Consider the following 21,424-nt stretch of genomic DNA (forward strand, 5'->3'; position numbering starts at 1 on the left):
CAGTGAGTACTGCACTATGATATAAATGTTATTCTGGATTGCTTGTCGGTGTATATGATCAGTTTATGAGATAATTGTTGATGTGCAACCACAATAACTTAAAAAACCTGGTTGGCATTGATTCTGATGTTACTATGCTGTTATATACATTACAGGGTAGATTGAATTTAGGTTTATGCTATGGACGTCATAAACGTCATTTCTGTAACACATTGAAATATATTTGAGATATCTTTGTGCTTTGTGAGGCTATCACAGCACTCATCTATAGTACTTTTTTGTGTTGGTGAGATGGATAGATGTCTTAGATATGAATCATATCTTCCTGAAATCTGAAGATGTATTCTAAGATACTTGTAGTGTAGCATGGAAACCAGGACATGACATTTAAATATGGTCATATATGCTTGCTGAGGGGTCATCAAATTTCTGAAAAATTTTCATTCTGAAAAAAAAAATCGAAATATAATGGACATCCATGGCCATGGCCATGATACACAGTGGATACTGTGTAACTGCCTGAGGATTAGTTGCCACATCTGTTCTCATGGAGACATGTTTACTTCATAGTTCTTTTCAATTCTACATGATTGAACTGACTAATATTGCTGTGAATGTTTACTGTACTGTAATGAAAATACTTGCAAGTGCTTAAATCTAGAGACTAAAGTCCTATTGTGAAAACAGTCTGCCAGCAAACTTTTTATAACAGAGAACCCTCGTACATTAGGTTCTCTGAAAGACACAACAACAAGACTGACTTCCTCATGGCATGACTTCATACATGAAATGTTCATCCATGAATGAAAATGAAAATTGATTTAAGGCCATCTGGGAAAGTGTTTTCATCAAAATTGGAATGTAAGAAAAATACTGGGCATTTTGGAACACAAACATTGAAAGTGGTAAAATAGAGTGATTTTCCCTGCACTGGAAAGGTAAAAGTTATGGTAGAACCATAACATATGGTAGGATGCCTTGCGTGATATGAAATCATGAATGGATATTATTTATTTTTATTTATTTATTTATTCGGAAGACCAACAGGAATAAAATCCCAATTACAGGCTCCGCTCGACATAAAAAGAAATACAAGCACAATCACACAAAATAAACAATAAAAACAATATATACAATAAAAACAGACAATTGCGATTCACAAACGAGATCATGTATAAAAAAAATTCTTTACACTATTTTTAAAAAGACTAAATCTGTCAAAATATCAATATTTGGATTATATTTTGCAATTTCGTTAAAAGTGGACAGAGCACGTGGAATGAAAGAGTACTTGCGAACATTAATTCTGGTTGCTGGTACCCGAAACGGACAGTTAAACCTTAAAGTTCGTTGAACATTCAGTGGGATTTGTGTTAAATAAGAACTGTTACCACAGAATGAATACATTTGTATATAAAAACAGAGATCAAAACTTTTCTACGATTAAAAAGGGGAGGTAGTTTGAAAAATGTGCATAATTTTCTATACTCTGAAGAACAGTAAGGTATGTTTTGTTTAAAGCATAAGTATCTGATAAATTTCTTTTGAACACGTTCAACTTTATCAACTAGGTTCTTTTGCCATGGATTCCATATAACAGAACAGAAATCGAGGCAGCTCCGTACCAAAGAAATGTACAAGGCCTTCACCGACTTTACATTATGGAAATCTTGACAATTGCGTTTTATTATTAAGGACGTGAAACATATGGAGATGAAAGCTTTCCGGTCCATTATACAAGTGTGATTCAAATTCTACACATACAGCATTCGGTATCATACTGTACATTCTGATAATCCTGAGGTCAGCTTTTTAGCAACAATGATTGATTAGGCATGGTGTTATTATCAACACAAGACAGCTGTAAAAGAGGATGAACCATACACTGTTATCATCAGGATGTCCTCTGAGACCATGTTCCACTCTACTTGTTTCCTTTAATTGATGAAGTAACTTGCTAAAGATGATACTGAACAAATGTCTCAGGTTTGAACATGTTTCCTATTTGTCCTTTTCAAGAACATCAAAATTTATTGAATTTAATGACATCACCTGAATAGCAGCCGCTAGTCAGCAACCAGTCTGACTGCAATCACAATAGAATTAAATGCAACAAATCCTAAGCCATGAGCAACACTGTTGACTCTTCAACATACTGACGTCACCTCATAAAAACACTGATGAGGAATAATTTGCATATGACGTCAATACTCATAACATTTAATAGCTTAGTTTCATGTCAGCCATAACTTCAGAGAGAATTTTACAAGTCCCCTATCAATTGAATGCCTCATGATCTCTGATGCAGTAGAATGATTTCCCTTGATATTCGTGCATGAAGTTTTTCAGGAGTTACTGTGATCCAACCATTAATGCAGCATAGCAAATTGCATTAAACCTCTTTCAAGGCATTCCTATTGTTGTGAAGCTATTATGTAAGAGTAACTTTTAAACCATTTTGCATAACTGTATCAGTCACAGTCTATATCCTCATACATGGTTTCCATTGGTCCAATAGATCCACATATGTACACATCACTTCTGTCATATTTTTCTTTTCACAATCACCTCTAATACATCTGCATGTATCAGTTTTGATTCTAATACAGCTGCTCTGGCAATATCAATAAACTGTTTTCTTTGAGGAAGACAGCTTACTGATATAATAACAAAAACTTGAGTGACAGCAGAAATTGAAGCTCCATGTTCATGTCAATTATCTGATGTTTGCAAAGTTGGCTAGGCCAATATTCTTCATTACTGATTTCATGTTTCTGTCATAAAGTCAAATTACTTGTCTTGGTTTGTGTAACCTACAAATTCAATTTATCAGAATCTTTGTTACCTTCTTGTGTCTTCAGAATATTACCGTAATAACTGTACTGCTTTACAAAATCTTTGAATGCATTCAAATGGCAGACACACAAATTGTTTCAAATGTTGTGTATAAACATTTAACATTTTGCAATACGAAAGGGATTCGTCCATATAAACGCATGAATGTATTTGGTTCATAGATGTTCTGTCAGATCAAGGCGTGCACACTCATTGTATTTTCCAGTGATACTATTTTCAGAGTGCTTTAATAGGAAGGTCTGAATGTGGGACAGGGCATGTTCTCTGAGGAAAAGATATTGCCATACAGTCATCTGTCATTGCCATGCATGCATTCACACATCACAAAGTCTTTTCAATTGCTCTGAAAATGCTACTTAAATTAGAATGAAAGATTATCTGGTGTATATGCAGTTAACTCTGCCAGGGCTAGTCTTCTTTCTGTTTTTTCTCACAAATTTAAAAATTATCAAAATCATATAAATTTGGTCTATGTGTGAAATCAAATACAACATGACCAATATGTTTTAATCTTTAGTAACGTTAAAGTTATCTCTTTCCAGTCTTTTGATATCCCCCAAGTATTCTTACCTGTTCATCAAAGTTATACGGGCAATCCAATCAATTGTGCACAGCAGCACTGAATGTTTTAGAACAAACTCGTGTAGAATTAGTATTTTAGTCTTGTGTCTTTAGAGTTGTGCTGGGACACTAAAAGAAATTGCCCATAATTCAATTTTGTCTATAGCCCCATGAGCATTTCCTTTCTACAATTGCTCCTGCGTCTGGAACATCGGTGAAAGTTGCAGCTTTGAAATAATGACTCATGGTGAGTTTCATTTACATCTGTTAATAAAATAAAGTGACCTTTACTGTTAGAAGTGATTTGTTAACAACACTAAAAAGTTGTTTGGATTTGCAGTGTAGCGCTGAGCTATCATGGGATACAGGCCCCAACGATAAAATTAAGTCACGGGAAGAAATTATCAGTATTCTGTGTATCACTTGCACTACCCATATACAGTAAATACTTCCACACTGCTAAATGAAGATACAGTGTTATTGAGTCCTAGTTGACAAATAGAATTCAATCTAAATCAAATCAATCTGTCAATTTAAATAGACAGTAATTTTATAAGACTTGTGTGTGTGGAATGTACAAGAACACCCTGCTAGTACATCAGTCTGATTTATTTCAGACAATCTTCATTGGAGAACTTTAATGTCACAGGCCGTGTTTTGTGAGATTTCAATGCTGCCTGAAAATCTGTTGCTTTCTTCTGTAGCTTGACCAAGACATGTACATTAGGAAATAGACTATGAAAATGTACAGTTGAGATGGCAAATTAAATTGTGTATGTGTCAATAACTGTATGCAAACAACCATAAAATAAAAAAACACTTGGTAGATCAAAATTATGGAGCTTTGAAATATGTCCATTTGAATTTTGAAATTTTTATAGTAAACATTACATTTGAAACATCCAGAATGTGAATTTTAACTGTTTTTAAGTAAAATGGAAAGCATTTTTCTGTAATTGTATGTGACAAAAAACATCTGTGTTTTGTAATACTGTTTCTATTTATGTAGCCTTGGAGAATACTGTGAGTCTCTTTGATCAGAATTTCAAGTAATTTAGATTCCCTTGTTATGCAAGGATATATTCAGAGTATAATGACACAGAGCTGGCCAGCAGAGTTTCAATGAATTCTCCTTCATGCTGTGGAAGTATTACAATGCATTTTATAGCCTTCTTTAGTTTGACGGAATACAGTATAGTGCTTTTAATGTAAAGTGACATCTGTTATATAGTGGAAAGCTTTTTTCCTTGTGTCTGGTCAAAATGCATGTAGGGACTGCATGATTGCTCAGTGGTGAAAGTGACTGTCTAACGAGCAAAAGAAACATGGGGTTAAAGCCTTGAATGGCTATTAATGTTGAAGCTGTGATGAATTAAAGCACTTAAAAGTTCAGGAATTATGGGTAATGGGAGTCTTAATTGCATTGCATAGTGTGCTGAACCTCTTCACTGTATCTCATCCATGTGAAAGAAACTCAACAAAGACAAATTAGGTAAATAAAGTTGAAAAAATTATTTTCTAAAAATCTTGACTTGAATTCCGAGTATTCATTAAAGAAGTTTCACTACTATCAGTACCAGTATATATCAGATGATAGCAAATGCAACAATTAATGGCATCCATGAACGCATCATTGTATTGTCTTTTCTGTACTGTACGATCTTCCTGTCTTGTCTTATACCGTTAAGCTTCAGCAAGTTCCACTTTGTACCTTGACCTCTCTTTGCCTTTTGCAGATTTTATTACCATGTATCAGTTTAAACTATAATCAACAACTTGTAGCAGAACCACACCCACTCACTAATTTTAGGACTTCCTTTTTTGCACATTTAAAGTAATAAATCTAAACCCAGGGTTTATAAACATATCAGATAACATGATCAGTTCCGTTTTCCCCATGCTATCTACCCACAGGGCTGATTTCACAGTAAGCCTCATGCAGTTGTATATTACTAGGTCCAAAAAATAAATGTTTGTCAGAAATTTTCTAGAAGCTTTTCAGAATTTAGCTGATGGCATAGTACCACCCTACTCCATACTAAGGAGACAACAATACATAGCAACATACATACCATGGTACTTTGTTGCTATCAATTTTATGATAAAAACCATAAAAATCACCAAGTCAAGGTCTTTTGTTATTATCCGCAACAAACATACTGGCAAGCAGTCTCTTGATATAAATGTCAATAAACACGCTGGCTTGTCAAATTCTTGTCAACAGCAACCAGTATGTCATAGACATACAGGTAATGTTGCTGCTTTTATTATGCTACAAATATGATAGTGTCAGTGGCAAGAAAAAAGCTCATCAACAACTTTTTTATGATAATTCATTTCATCTGATTTTTTTTCTAAATTTTTTTGTGTTAGACTGCCTCTACTATGTGTGGCTTTCTGCTTTCCTTTTCCTTTTCCTTTTCTCTGTGTGCAGTTTCAGAATTATTGAGTTTAATCATTAACAATGACTTTGCTTTTGATATGTTACATTGTGAATTGCTCTGCAGGAAGGTCTGTGCAACCATGATTTATAAATCTCCATCCTGCATCACCTTTTTCCTCCAGTGGCTTGCCAAAACAAGATTTAAACATCAACTCAGCAAGATTTGACAAAGTTCTATCTGCAGGATAGATTCCTGCCACAAACAGTCATTCTCATTCTTCATATTTGCTATTATCCTACAGAGTCAACAAATACATACTCCCCCCCCCAACCCCCTGCAAATAATTTGTTGTAAACCTGCTGCAGTGATGTGTATCAGTTAATGTGCGAAATAGGAGAGGTTTATTGCAAAGTGATAGGAAAGTAATTATTCTAGCCTTGCTTGGTAAGACTGTATAAAGACAATAAGTATTTGGGTGTAAAATGGTGGCTGTTTGTAAAATTATTACCATAATAAATGTTCAGTATGAACAACTGCTGGTACATAGAAATTCACGTCAGGTAACTGTAATGATTTTGCCAGCAATATAGCTGCAAGGGGCACCAAACCCTACTTCAACCCTGAATGAAATCACTGATAAGATTTATAGTGGCTTTGAATTTTATGTTTCAAGAAATCATTTTGTAGGCCGTCCAGCTTAGCTAATACGTAATGCCACTCTCCGTACATGAATCCCAACTGGCTGATTTATTTTCGTTCATATCAGTTTAGGCACAATGACGGAATTTGCTAGTGGTAATCACAGTAAAAAGTCATGAATTCAGGATGATTTTTATTACTTGATGTCTGAATGAATTGCCCCAAGTTAAATAGTTGAGAATTTCTATGGTGTGATTTAAATCTGAAATTGTGTGAAGTTAAAGAGTTGAAAAGGAATTTTTCCAACGTGAATAGACTATCTCTCATTTTTTTTTCTTAAAAGAAAATTAATGATATTTCCTGTTTGTTTGATCCAAGTGAATAATATGAACCTCATCAGATCTTTGATTTATTGGTACACTATTGAAAGATTATTACAAGCATTTTTAAATTACCTATTTGTGAACATTATTATTAACATACTTTGGCATATATACGTGTGCATACATGTACATGTAGATATTTCCATTGAGACAATTTAGAGTAGGTCTGCAACAGTGCAAATGTTTACATGTTTTCTTTTTTTCATGACAAATTTGATAATGTAATAAAATTGTAAATAAAAGCAAAGAATGAGATTTCTTGCAATCGAGTAAAAAGTACACCGAGCAAGCACATGAGAGTTTACAGGACCAAAAAGCAAGGTATCATGTATATTCAAATGCTACATTAGGAATAGTCTGAGCAAAAAATATTTGCAAATTACATACATGTTCTAAGATACTATCTTTGAAAATCTGTTTCCTTTGAATGCATAAAAACATACATGTAACTCTGGTTAATTTCCAAATCGGTAACTTTTGATTTTTCCTTTGAAGTCTGTTATATGACCTGGAGTGAGACATGTTCTGCCAGGCAAATCTCTACCAGTATTTTTAATTAATACAACAGGGTCTATAATTTTCTTAATGATCACAGGGGATAATTCTGTGGAACTGCTTTTTCCTTGGTTTTGCTTGGGACTGAATGCTTTGTTTTTAAATGGCAACATTGTCAGAGGATCTTTGGATATGACAGAATGGAAAAATCCTGGTCAAATGTCACAAAGCATCATTCAGTGTAGCAAATACAGAAGTTATAAGTCTGCTCAAATTGACTACTCAATAATGTTTATTTCTCATGCATATGTTGAAGTTATAAAATGCCTTCTGTATGTGATACTATTTGTTAAATTTGGTCTTGCAATTGAAGTGGGCTTGAAATAGCATCTGGTTAATTCTTACATTGCTTCTGTTTATTGATGGATCAATTAGATTATATTTTCAGTTATATCATAAAAGATGGATTTATATCTAAGGCATTTGATACCGTATGAACGTGCAGTTAAGGTATGGTTACGTGTAAAACCTGTACCATAAACCAAAATATATGCAATTCAAAAGCAGTTTATGTTCAACTTTGGAATTGCATGTATTAGTTTTGTGTGAGTTTGATTGCTTGTGAAGTACAGAATGGCATGAACTCGGTGCTCAAACCTGTGACGTATTCACACTTACAGTGTATTGATATGACTGGACATGCTGGGAATACACTGTCCTTTCAAAAGCCTCTGAACCACGACAGTCACTGTCATTTGATGGGTTTCTCACTTGGACAACCGTATGAAAATAGATATCTGTCAGTTAATTGTCTGGAGATTAGCTCTGCCTGACAGAGATAAATGATAATGCAATCCGTTAACGCTTTATCAGAGATGCAGTATGACAGCCAAGTTGCACGGTGGCTTCAGTAACTGTTTCACTTGTCATGAAAAGCTATCAAATTGAAATATGTTATGAATTTCATATTGGAAAATGATGCATTTTATTATAACACAAGTTTTACTTATGTTGACGCCAAACTTTTTGTCTACTCATCTGTCAATGGTCCGAACACATCCAATAGAAGATTGGATGATCAGTATTGATTATATAGCATATTCAGTTCATCTACAGTACATGTATAAGTCTACCACTATCCTTATTATCATTAATAGTCAACAAAACAGCAAAGTACATTGACAGGCAGTATATTTACTTTCTGTTCTCTCTTCCGCTGCAACCATACATGTAGGGTTCTAGGGTGAAGAATTCAAACAAAATTACAAAATGTACCATCACAGTAACATAAAGAGGAGGAAAATGTTTTCTGCACGACAGATGTTAATTATCCCTTTTTGTTGTACGTATGTTACATGTTGGCAATATTACTTGTAAACTATATGTTCTCCATAACTCTGCGATAGAAGATTTCACATTTTCACTGATTTTACTGATCAGAAGATCCAGGTAGCCTCCATAGAAGGGGGACAGTAAATTGCATAAAAATGGGCAAACTGATGCAAGACTATGAAATGATGAATGAGACGCAATTTAAAATGCCACAAGAAACTGTTAACCTTTACGCCACACTCCTTCTATCCAATTGCATCATTTTTCATTGGTCCAACTTTAGACCGTTTTGCAGATATTGTGGTGAAAGTATCAAATGTTTGCTGCATAGTGTCATTTGCAACTGTTTTCTGGGTCATGTAATTTCTGCAGCTACAACTAAAACTTTGGCACAATTAAAATATAGGTATATGCATATCAGAACACAGTGAATCTTTTGCAATGAAGGAATGAACATTAATTTTATGAAAAATTATATATTATAGCCCAAACATGGGACTATGTGCTGGGGGTAGGTGACATTTGCACGACGTAAGGAGGGCAAATGGTCTCCTACCCCAAGGGTACATAGTCCCTTGTTTGGGCTGTAATGTTTTTATTACAATTTTCTCTCTGACATATTTTCTCTCCAATTTTTAGCTACTATAGACTATAGTCTATAGATGCTATTGGGATGGGTATCCGTCCGGCGTCTGTCGTCAGTCTGTATGTATGTATGTATGTATGTATGTATGTATGTATGTATGTATGTATGTCCGTTTGTGAGGCGTCCGTCCACTCAAATATCTTGAGAACCGCAGTACTTACTGATTTGATATTTGTTGTGTAGATGAAAAATATGATTTTGAGAAACAGTTTTTTTTTAATTTTTTGATATTGTTGAAAATAGGCAAATTAATGCCAAAAAAGGCGTTTTTGGTAAAAAATCTTCTTCTCCATAACCGCTGGTCAGACAGCTTTGTTATTTGGTATACAGGTCCCTAGGGATAACCCAACTTAGATTTGTTCAAATTGTGATGAAATATGCAAATGTGTATTTTTAAGGAATTTTTTTGTCATTTTTGGTCAAAATTTGACTTACATTGTTTGTAATTCTTGTACTGTATAAACCCTATCAATTCACCCAGAAAAAAATAATTAATATGATTTAATAATTGAATTAATTAGGAAATCATCAAAGCCAAAATATTTTAGTGTAGAATTATCAGAAAGTTCAACTTTTTTTGACAGTTCATAGTGAAATGCTTACCATCTTGAAGGATTAAAACATGTACAGGCAACTTTCCTGAATTCCAACTTTGACATATTCTGAACCGTCATTTATTGTGCCCTGTATGTTATCTAAAAGAAATTGCTCATAATAGTTTGTCATGATAGGGTGGTCAAATAAATAGAGATAGAGAAAGTTCTAATTTCCATTTATGGTTGACTTGGTAGGATAAAATAAAATTACTTTTTGAGGAAAAAAATAGAGTGGTCAATTAAAAGAGTGGTCAAAGTGATAGGGTTTTTATGGTAAAGCTGGCTGTAAGATTCCTCATGTGCTATTTATAGCAATTATGCAATCTGTGTAAACAGTGCAATGAAAGTGTTACATGATGCTTTTGATGACCTTGAACTTCTTAAGTTTCAAACATTTGTCTCTTCAGTATGCTTTCTCTGAGTACATACAGTCTCAACTTATTCAACAGAACTTACTTACTATGTTAATTTGAAAGTTAAAATGACAATACTGATAAAGGTAACCAGCTTAAGATTCTTTATAACCTGACAGATGGGCCGTTTTTTTAATGACGTAAATCTAGATTTAAGCAAGTCTTGTTTACTTTAATTAGAATGTAAAGAATGTAATTAACTCTCGTTTATTAGCTACTATAGACTAATATAGTCTATAGAAGCTGTTGGGATGGGTATCCCTCCGGCGTGTACCGTCAGTCTGTATGCAGGGCTCCCCCTAAGTCACCAAAATGATTAGCCAACTGATTAGCCAAATCAAAAATCTTGTAGCCACTTTGAGCAACTTTTAGCCAGTTTATGATCTCAATTAAGCGTGGCAATTACAGCTTTCTCCGCATTCAGGAGTTCCTAATTTTACAAATCGAGATGTTTTGTATGATGTTCCTGATAGTTTTACATTAAAGAAATATTTGTTCAGTTTGTATTGAATAATCTGTGTTTTTATGACATTTCCAGGATAGAAATACTTTTTCATTTAAGATGGTAAACTTTTACCACCAGAAATAAAATAAGTATCAATTGAATTCTAAATATCTGGTAGCAAAGTGAAGTGTATATTACAACAGGTAGAGAACATTTTGCGGCATTCATTTAGTGTTCACAGTATGATAGCTTGTCATAAGCTACAAGCCTCTCATGCGGCAAATTTATGCAGTCTTCCATAACCAAAATGTTTTAGCCACAAGAATAAAAAACATGGTGCAGGAGAAAGCATTTAGTAGCACACTGGCAGTGTAGATACAATTGGCCCGGTGTTACTTGTATGTCACAGTTGTGATCAAGCAGGCTGAATAGCATTTTGAGTATGAGTATTTTTCTTGAGACCAAAGGTTTTGGCCAAACACAACTCTTGTAAAACAAGACACAATGATATATGTTCATTTAAATTACTCACTGTTGAGAGTATATTACATTGTTTTAATGATTATGATATCATTTTAACACAGATATATTTTCACTTGATATTTTGATATCATATAGAAATGTCTGGTAATGTTTACTTCTACATCATTAACTGGTCGAATCTGCAAAAATATTAAAATAATTAAGAATCACATAATTTCTTGTATAGGTTATAGCAGTTTGAAATAGACCGAATTAACAATTTTAATGAATTGTTGCTTTAATGTTTACATGCAAAATGATTTGACAATGGATATGCTTACTGCAATTACTGTTTACAATATTCCTTTGCAATGACTCTTAATAAATTTAATTTAAAACTGACAGTCAAGCTGAATGCCATTTAAATTGGAAGACACCAAAATTACCTTTACCTATTGACCACCCTAGGTGGCTCTTTTGAACCATAATTGTACACTTAGAGGTCTTCATGCATGACATCACATGATGAGATGACCTAGACTTGACCTTTCAGAAAACCTCAGTTTTTCTCCTCTTCCTTGTATTATTGCTCCGTTTGTTAAATTTCCCTTTTAAAACTACGGTTTTTACTGTCAAACTGAGTAGTTGCAGGCCAAATTTTGATTCTAGCAAAGTAGGTAAAACTTCTCGATAGATGAGGACGAACGGGACTCATGGAGGCGAAACAAAGCCTCTATGTACCACAGACGGAACAGCAACAATGTCTGCTCCACGTACCAGGGAACTGTAACTTTGTAGAAAGGAGAGTAAACTGTTTCAATACATTGCAACTTTGTAGGAAGGAGGGTAAACTGTTTCAACATCTAACAACTTTTTTATTGTTAGCTGTAGTTTTTTATTGAGGTGGCACCTGGGCAGGAAAAATTCATTAGCCACTATGTTCGCCAAACTGGAATTTTTGTAGCCATTTTTAACTTTCTTTCGCATTTGGCTAATTGGCGATCGGGTAGCGGGAGCCCTGTATGTTTGTGAGGCATCCATCCACTCAAATATCTTGAGAACCGCAATACTTACTGATTTGATATTTGTTGTGTAGATGAAAAATATGATTTTTGAGAAACTGTTTTTTTATTTTTTTTGATATTGTTAAAATATGCAAATTAGCACCAAAAAAGGCGTTTTTGGTAAAAAATCTTCTTCATAACCACTGGTCAGACAGCTTTGTTATTTGGTATACAGGTCCCTAGGGATAACCCAACTTAGATTTGTTAAAATATGCAAATCTGTATTTTTACGGATTTTTTTTTCCATTTTTGGTCAGGCCATCCTGAATGAGCTATCAAAGATATCCACCTCTTCATCAATACATGTGTTACAAAAGGTTTTCTCTACATAACACAGCAGAGCTGTCGATTGTTGAATCGATTGTTTTTTCAAAACTGCTGGTCAGACAGCTTTAATATTTGGTTTACAAGTCCCTAGGGTGACCTTAGTGAGATAATTTCATACAGTCAGGAAATACTCAAGTTTGTATCCATGTCTATAGTAGCTTCAGGGACTTTGGCCCTATGTTTTTTGTTTACGTACAAATGACAATTTTATTTTATATGCTTCATTTTCATTTTAGACGAAAATCTGTTGAAAAATAGAACAATTTTCATCGTCGAACTGCGTATTGATATATTTAAATCACTGTTATTCGGTTTATCAAATTTTTTTCACAATAATTTTGTAAAAACAGTATTTCCTCAGTAAAAGATGTAATTTGATCGTTTTTTAATCCTGAAGTTGTCAAGTTGAAAATACTCCTGGTTCACTTTCAGTCCAATGATAACCATGCAGCCCGTGATGGCACCAACGAGTTTCCATTGAATCGTATGGAGCTCGCGACGTTGGATATATATGTCAGGCATGTAATAAAGAGCTTTGCTTTCATCACAAGAAACACCTGAGTTTATTTGCCCACTTACAGATCTGTATATTTCTCTGCAAATTCCTGTAGAAATAAAATCATAGAGCTACATGTATGTATAAAATTGGCTGTCAGAACCTAATTTATTGATTGTCAATTGTGTATTTTGATATGACTAACTAAAATTAATTCCTTGGGTTATTTTGACATCCTTGCTTGAGTGAAAATAATAGTGATATATAAACAATTCAGTGACTCATCATCAAGAAACTAAAATTAATTCCTTGGGTTATTTTGACATCCTTGCTTGAGTGAAAATAATAGTGATATATAAACAATTCAGTGACTCATCATCACTCACATTTTGGAAGTGTACCAATGTGCACAAAGACAAACAATAAAATATGTAATGTTGGTATTGGAAATAGGGGAAATATTGTCAGTGAAATATAAGAAAGGGGTTCATCAGATGCTTTTGTGGTTGCAGCGTTGTTGTTTTCTATAGGAATTTTACGATAGTCATCGTTGTGTATTTTCAGATGTATTCTTTCACAGATAAAATCTTAGAGTTTGTGTAAAATTAGCTTATTGTCAGGTCCTAATTTACTGATTGCCAATTGCTTGTTTTGGTATGACAAGAAACCAAATTTACCTCAGTTTGGGTCATTTTGATATCCTTGCTTGAGTGAAAATGATGTCGTGACACATTCCTTGTGTAAACATAAACAATTCAGTAACTGTCTTCATTCACATTTTGGAAGTGTATGTGGACAAAGACAAACAATAATTGTGTAATGTTGGTATTGGAAATAGAGGAAATATTGACATTGATGTACAAGAAAGGTTAGGGGTTCATCAGTTGCTTCCTGTTGGAATTTTACAAATAGTCATTTATTTGTATGTACATGAATTAATATATCCCTGTAAAGAATGATGCAGCTGCAAGTTGGGTTTCAATTTTGAGTCCGTGTGAACTACAAATACTATGTACCCATTTATGGGACGTGATGTAGAAAACAAGTAGAGCTCCAAATTGTTTGAGACACAAACATTTCTGGGAATATTGTAGTTGATTCTTAGGTTCCAGAAATTCAGATTAACTCACTTGAAGGATTGATGTGTCCAAAGGTGAAGTGCTAATGGAAGAGTGTATAGTCACCGGGAGACACTGCTTTAAATGTAACCTACTTTTACGCTAGCTGCTCTTCAGTCTGAGACTAGAGATCTTAGACGGCAAGATAATGCTAATGGAATCCTTTGCATGCACAAAAACTTTGCTTCAAAGTACATGTTCAGATAATTTCATCAATATGAAAATCTAAATTAACATCATATTTCCATGGGATGCTCATATTGTTGAAATCAAAAGGTTGAAAAAAAGGACAAAAACAATTAAAAGGAGTCAGATTTAAATTCTATAACAGTCAATAGATTTAACAATGCACAAATATGAACTCAGGCTATGTATATGGCATATATTGTGCTCTGAACTTGATCGCTACATCATGATCTTGAATCAAGAAATAGATTAGGTCAATATCTTGAATACACTGTATCTAATAATTGCACTGCATCCTACCTTAGGGAGAAAAATTCTTGCATGTAATTTGGATGTCAACTCTACCTGCTGAGTGGAATAATAATGAAACACACAAAGTTGTACTGATGTTCTTGAAACAACTAAATTAGCACAAATAAATGTTTTTGAAACAACTAAAATATGACCATCCATCAATCAAATGGTAATTTAATCCTTTCAGTCTATTCATCAATTTGTCCTGAGTATTATTTCTCAGAAGGCAGTCATGGGACTTGCATGCAATCTGCACCATCAGGATAGGAATTGCCACTGTACATGTAACTTGTTCACCCCAATCCCTGTAAAAAACTCTGCACCATCACCATCGGCAACAAGTGGTATGTGCAAAACCATGATGATGAAAGGTTAAAGTTTTATCTGAATGGAGATATTGATATAAAGAAAGAAACAACATTTACTGTAGCTGTGTTTTGTCAGAGAAGAAGAAATTACAGAATACATGAATTTTATTTCAGAAAATTCATGACTGTATAAATCAGCTATGTAGGAATGCCAGATATGTCAACTGATTTGTTTCGTTTACAGTCTTTTATGGATTAATTGTGTCAAGTGTGACTTGAATATATTGCCATTGAACCAGTCCATTGGTAAATATTGACATTCTTTGCTCAGCTAAGACTCATCATTTATGTTTTTGTTGATAAATTTGTGATAGAATTGTGGAGGTACATGATAGGAATGCTAAAATGCCACAAAACCTGTAAAAATGTTTGACTTATGTATCGAGCTTGTCAGCACTCAGACTGTCTATATCTCCAACTATCCAACTATCTGCTTGTATTCAGTTTTCCCATTGGTACATGGCCAATGGATTAGCACCTAGTGGGTGTGTTGTGATTTGAACACCAGTTCATTACTAACTATAGGTCAACATGTAGGCGTGCGTGTATGATGTAGCAACCTTTTATCATATGCTTTCTATCAATGTCCCTCTAGCTGCGAAGTACACGATAGAATTAGACAAATAACAAAATACTACATGTAAGTACCAGAGTTTGTGTAGGTATACGGTATGTTAGATGTACCATATCACATAATGTACTCTGTTTCTATTATCTGCAGATAATTTGTCATATTTTTACACTATATCAAGATGATGCAAAAATCATTATTTTGGTGGAAGATTTCAGATGACATCTGAGCAAATCTGGTTGTTGGTGGATTTTCACAGTCTAATCCACAAATATTAGTCTCACTGTGATCATTGTGCTGAACAAGTGTTTGATCAGTGAAGCGTAGATGAACATGCTATGACTATTGTAGTCCTATAGCATATTGGTGAGTATAGATTACCATCAACAGTTCTGTAAAAATTCATTTTCAAGCTGTTGAATTTTCATCTTCATCTACCAACTTAAGTTGAAATCATTCGCAAAAAATATCTACTTACTACAATACTTGAGAACAATTTGGTAATTAAGTTGGTAATGATTTTTTTAAATTTAATATTTTTAGTCATTTCTAAAATTCATCCTTCTCAGGAAAAATTCTCCATCACAAATAAGTTGGCGATTGATATCGGGAACATGAGTGCATGAATTTGAACATGTGCACTGATCATACAAATTCCAGGATTTCCAGCCATTGAAACGTTGAACAAATTAAAGTATAGCATTCTACAACCTTTAACCTTATCATGTTACCTCTGCATTTATATCAAATATTTTGTTCCAAGTGTTACAGCAAAGTTGCGCAGTTCCTTTTAAATATTACTGTAATACAAATAAATTATTCGACAAACAAAAAGTAAACAAACAAATGAACTATTGAATGTCTAGACTGATGATGTCAGTCATTGAAACCAGAACACATGCTCTGTGCATTCTTTTCATCTCTGAAGTGGGCCAGCTGCAAACTTAAACATCATTTTCATAATCCCTAAAGTAAATCGTACTGTAGGAGATGGTGTTTGTTAGGAAATATCAGGAGACCATGAGAGGAAACTGAGGTTGAAGAGGGTTAAGAAAACAGTTCGTATGTCAGACTTTTTTGTCACCTGTGGTGACAGGAAATTTTGTCGGGCTTTTGAATTCATTTTATTTTGACTACACTGCATGTATAAAAACTTTCATGGAAATGATGACAGCAAAAGGGCATATCTTTCAAGTCTCAGAATAGCCCCAATGGGTAAAGAAACATTACGGTCTCACAGCGAGAACATTTGTATATATTCTGTACGCTGCTGCCAAACGAATTCAGTTTCATGCAAGGTGACTCACCGCAGTGTTTGCCATGTGGATTGACATTATCCCGGCATTGCAGAGCATTAATACATGTACCATGGGAAAGAACCTTGCCTTGTTTGTATGTAGACCATGAGTCTTGCAATAGAGTGTTGAAATACAGTGATAGTCAATTGATAGTGATCTATCGATGTGACCCCAGATGACCCATCCATCTCACTACAACATTTCATCTGCTGTTTATTTAACAAACTGGGTGCCAGGTGTATGTTACCGCTCACATTAATTGAAAGATTTGTTGGCCTCATACCTAACCTAGTTTTGCCTCAAAGATTCAACTGGTATACATCCTAAGACTTATTCCACTTTCAAAACTGAATCTAGTCACTTTCAGGGTAAAGTGTACCTGTATGCTGCAGTACTGTCACTGTACATGTACTCTTCTTGGTGTGGTAAAGTCTTGTTAGTTCTACAATGATTATTAAATAAATAAAGATCTTATTTGCTCTACGAATCAGCAGAAGTTTTATTTTTATCTAATTCTGTAAATTCTGATCAACAACATTCAGCATGATTCCAAAAGTAATGTTAATATTAACACCTTTTAATCAATGTAATACATAATTTGGCATGTTTAATTTGAAAGATGTTATTCAAAAATGAGAATCAAATTATGGCTATAAACTTACATGCAACTGTGCGGAGAAGTAAATGTTCCGTATTTGACTCTATGAATGAATGATTCAATAAAGTAGAATTATGTGACTTACCTCTGCAGTAAATAAGATAATCAAGTCCTATACTGCCAGATAGCATCAGCAATGAAATTCACAGCAGTAACGACAAACCTATACTTTTCCTTCAGCATATTTGCATAAAGGGGACAATTTTTTTCTGAACTCAAATATGGGACAAACTACAAGCTTATCACTGCAGCTGGTACTGAATGTGAAAAGGAAAGACTTAAAGTATTGTACATAAATGTTACAAAGAATGGACATTAAGGAGCAGTGCAATGGAAAATGAGATAAGCTCAGAAGAGTTAAATGTTTTCTGATTTAAATCTGACTTGTCCAGTGTGCATATTCAATCCTTTTTTGTGTTCATTCTAAAGGCTACATGAATGTGCCACAAAAATACATACAGCATTGGATTTAGTTAATATCTATGCTGCAATGACAAAATGAAAAACTCAGCCAGCTAAGGTCAAATTGGAGTAAGTCTAATTAAGTCTCACTCCCAGTGAGATGTGATGACAACAAACCATACAAACAACTGTAAAATAACTCAATGAGGAAGGTGCCCTTGCAGTCATATTGATCTTTATGAAGTAATTATTATTTACTATATCATCAATTATTGACTTGACGTTTATAGGAAATTTCATTACATCATATTATCTTGATGAGGAGTCACTGTTTTTGCATTATGTCCGTGTTGTACATACATGTACATGTATGTGTTGATTGTAGCTTGTATAATGAATATGAAGATATTAATTACCGTGTATCAAATTTATACCAAGGTAATTGTAGTACTGTTAGTAATATTAAAGAAATGGTATCTGTAGTTTGTGTTCAGTTTTATTTGAAAAATGTTGGTAAACAAATTTTCCATTACATCAACTCATAGTAATTTATTTTGTGAGTTTAAAGCAATATACCATAATAAAACTAATTTGCAAAGTTTGCATGTGCCATCATTCATGTTCAACTGAATATCATACAACTAAGGAACCATGGATAATTAAAACATGTGCACGGTAAACGCAACTTCTATATTTTAGGGGAATGGTGTTTGGCTGTATTTCGATAACTGTGCGCAAAAATCGCACAACAAATTTTGCTATCGCAACATTTCGCTACACATTCTTCTGTATCGCAAAATATCGCTACATTGTTTGGCATATACTAGGCCAGTACGGCACGGACACTATACCAGCATTCTTTTGACATACCAGTACATGTGAAAAAGTGCACAGTAAAATAACTTAAATCATTTTGGATACACTGTTTCATTTCATTCTGTTGGTTGCGTCATTTTGAGTTGGCACTGAAACAGATTGATTTTAGAGGGGGTAGGAGGGGGTTGGGGCTTGGTTTGACTTAGCACATATTTTCCAAACTTTCGTTAAGAGGAGGAGAGGGAGTTAAGGACAAATGCACTTTGTTTCGTTTACTGTGCATGTTTTAATTATCCACAGCCCCTGATTGATGTAAATGCTTAATCTGTCATAGAAAATAAATGCTTTACAAACTGTAATGAGAATTTGCCTTTATATACTTTGTTTTCAAATTGTTTTAAATGTAACCTTTACAATGGAGGGCCGGTATATATCTTGTAATGAACTTTCTTATCCTGCAACTTAGATATTTCCATGGTACCTGTTCTTTAACTTCAAGAAGCATGATTTCTTTTGTGCAGACTTTTAAGAGTTAAAATTTTTTATGGATTAGTTATGGTAATAAACACATTAGAATCTGACAGTGCACATTGTATGTACATAGATAACCATATCATGTTCTTGTATGTAAAGTTATTTAATCATAGGCAGCAATTTGCTGAATGCTGTGAAGTACTGAACAGTAACAAAAATTATGTATCCATTACTAAATAGACACAGGTAATTAGGAAAAGCACATGTATCAAAGGATATTGAGAAAAACGCCAGACCAAGCTACGTGATTTCAGTAGAATCAATGTAAAACACTGGCATACCAGGCATGCTCTAATTTTGTCTGTCGCTGAGCTGTAAAATTGGCTGAGATTAGAGATAGGATTGTCGATTTCTGTAATACCATTATCAGCAGCTGTAATTAGCAAAATAGCTACATAATTAAAAGCTGCATCATTCAAATTAAAACTTACACCATTAACCTTTTTGAGGCAAGTGGTCGAATAATTTTGAATATTAGAGAACATAATTCAATACCAGTCATTTCACGGAGTGTTGAATATCTATAGGTCATTGATAAATCCCAGGTTTTACCATACAACATTGGAAAATAATTGGATGTGTTTCAGCACACTTTACTTTAAATTTTAAACAGGCAACTATAAAGTCAGTATGTGTGTGATTCCAAAGTCAGAGCCATCAGTTTTTGTTGTGAGATACACCAAATCATTGCTTTTAGGATCATTGTGACAGTTTCTCAAAATGTTAAAGACCAGAATTTGGAGGCCTTGTGCAGTGATCATATTTGAGCGATGCTATTTATAATGACAAGTGTACGCCAAAGAGAAGTTAGTTTTTTCCAGGGAATATCAGTGTCATTAAAAAAGAGGTAGTGAAGCAAGGACAGAATACCAGGAGAGAGCCAGGTTAGTAGTCTCTGAGGTGTGATTGTGCTGTTTCCTACTGATCTCATCATCATTCTCAATTTTCTACTTGCAGAGTCTCCATCTTGCTAGTTTGAAGAGATACAGTGATAAAAACAACATGAATAGAGGGAATCAAGAGGTATAGCAATGAGAATTGTCTACTTTGTAGCTAACTCTGTTGATAAACTGTCTCGTTTTTTAACTCTTTGGCAATTTGTCTACATTAGTAATAAAATCATGAACATTTATTTTTTTAAATCCCTCTCTGCTCTACGCAGCCATACCCTTTTTAACTTTAACACTTTCTACCTATTCCTGGTTTACAGCTACCGGTATGTGTTGAGCAACTTCTCTGAACTTTAAATCATTTTCACCATAAGCCCGATGTATGTAGATAAATGGATGAAGTTCCACCCAGGTATTCAAGACAAGGTGAAATTGTTCACACACAGAATTTTTCAAGGATTGTGAATTTTGTGAATTGTATATGAACAGGCACTGGTGTTTAACTGTCACGGAATTTTGAAAAGAAACAAAGGGGCAAATGTACCGTATCAAATTATGATTAAAAAGCAATGAGTCAGGGTCATGACTGACGTACACAAAGTATATCATCATACTTTTTCACAAATGTTATGAGTCATTTCATCATACCTGCGAAGTCTTAAATTCATATTCTGTATCATATTAGCCCTTAGCATTGGCTCCACTCATGAGATGTGCACATGATTTGTAGGGTCACAGAAAGAAGACCGCACTGCAAATGATCAGATGACATACACTCACCTTGTCAATGATTAGATTCATTTGTATGAGTGGTGTCAAATTTCATGACAGAATTAATGACATTGCAGAAACATCATTTGCAGGAAATGAATGAATGAAAAAAAATAATTGGATGAGAATGGAGCGTGTAAATCAGCTACATGTAGATGTTGAGGTGATGGATCAAAGCACACTCCACATGATATGCCATAACGTTTTTTAAAATAACAATTTTATATATAAAGGAGCAGCAATGTATACAAATTATTTGCTACTGACCAAAATATCCAGTTTCAAAGCATTGAGGATGACCCTATACCAAGGGCAGATAGTAAAATCAATGTCAGGCACACACAACACCGGAATTAGAAGACACACACAGTGACATACCAGTACTTGTGGACTCAGATACAAACAGCATCACTCTGAAT

At 34.1% G+C, this 21,424-nt stretch overlaps 1 protein-coding gene across 1 annotated transcript in view; it reads left to right on the plus strand.

Annotated features, from left to right (window-relative positions):
* Positions 1-21,424, plus strand: part of LOC139135935 (ER degradation-enhancing alpha-mannosidase-like protein 1) — a 492,448-nt gene that overhangs the window by 13,278 nt on the left and 457,746 nt on the right. The gene's annotated exons all lie outside the window — the stretch shown is intronic.

The sequence above is a fragment of the Ptychodera flava genome, chromosome 6 (assembly GCF_041260155.1).
Source record: "Ptychodera flava strain L36383 chromosome 6, AS_Pfla_20210202, whole genome shotgun sequence".
Classification (NCBI taxonomy): Eukaryota; Metazoa; Hemichordata; class Enteropneusta; family Ptychoderidae; genus Ptychodera; species Ptychodera flava.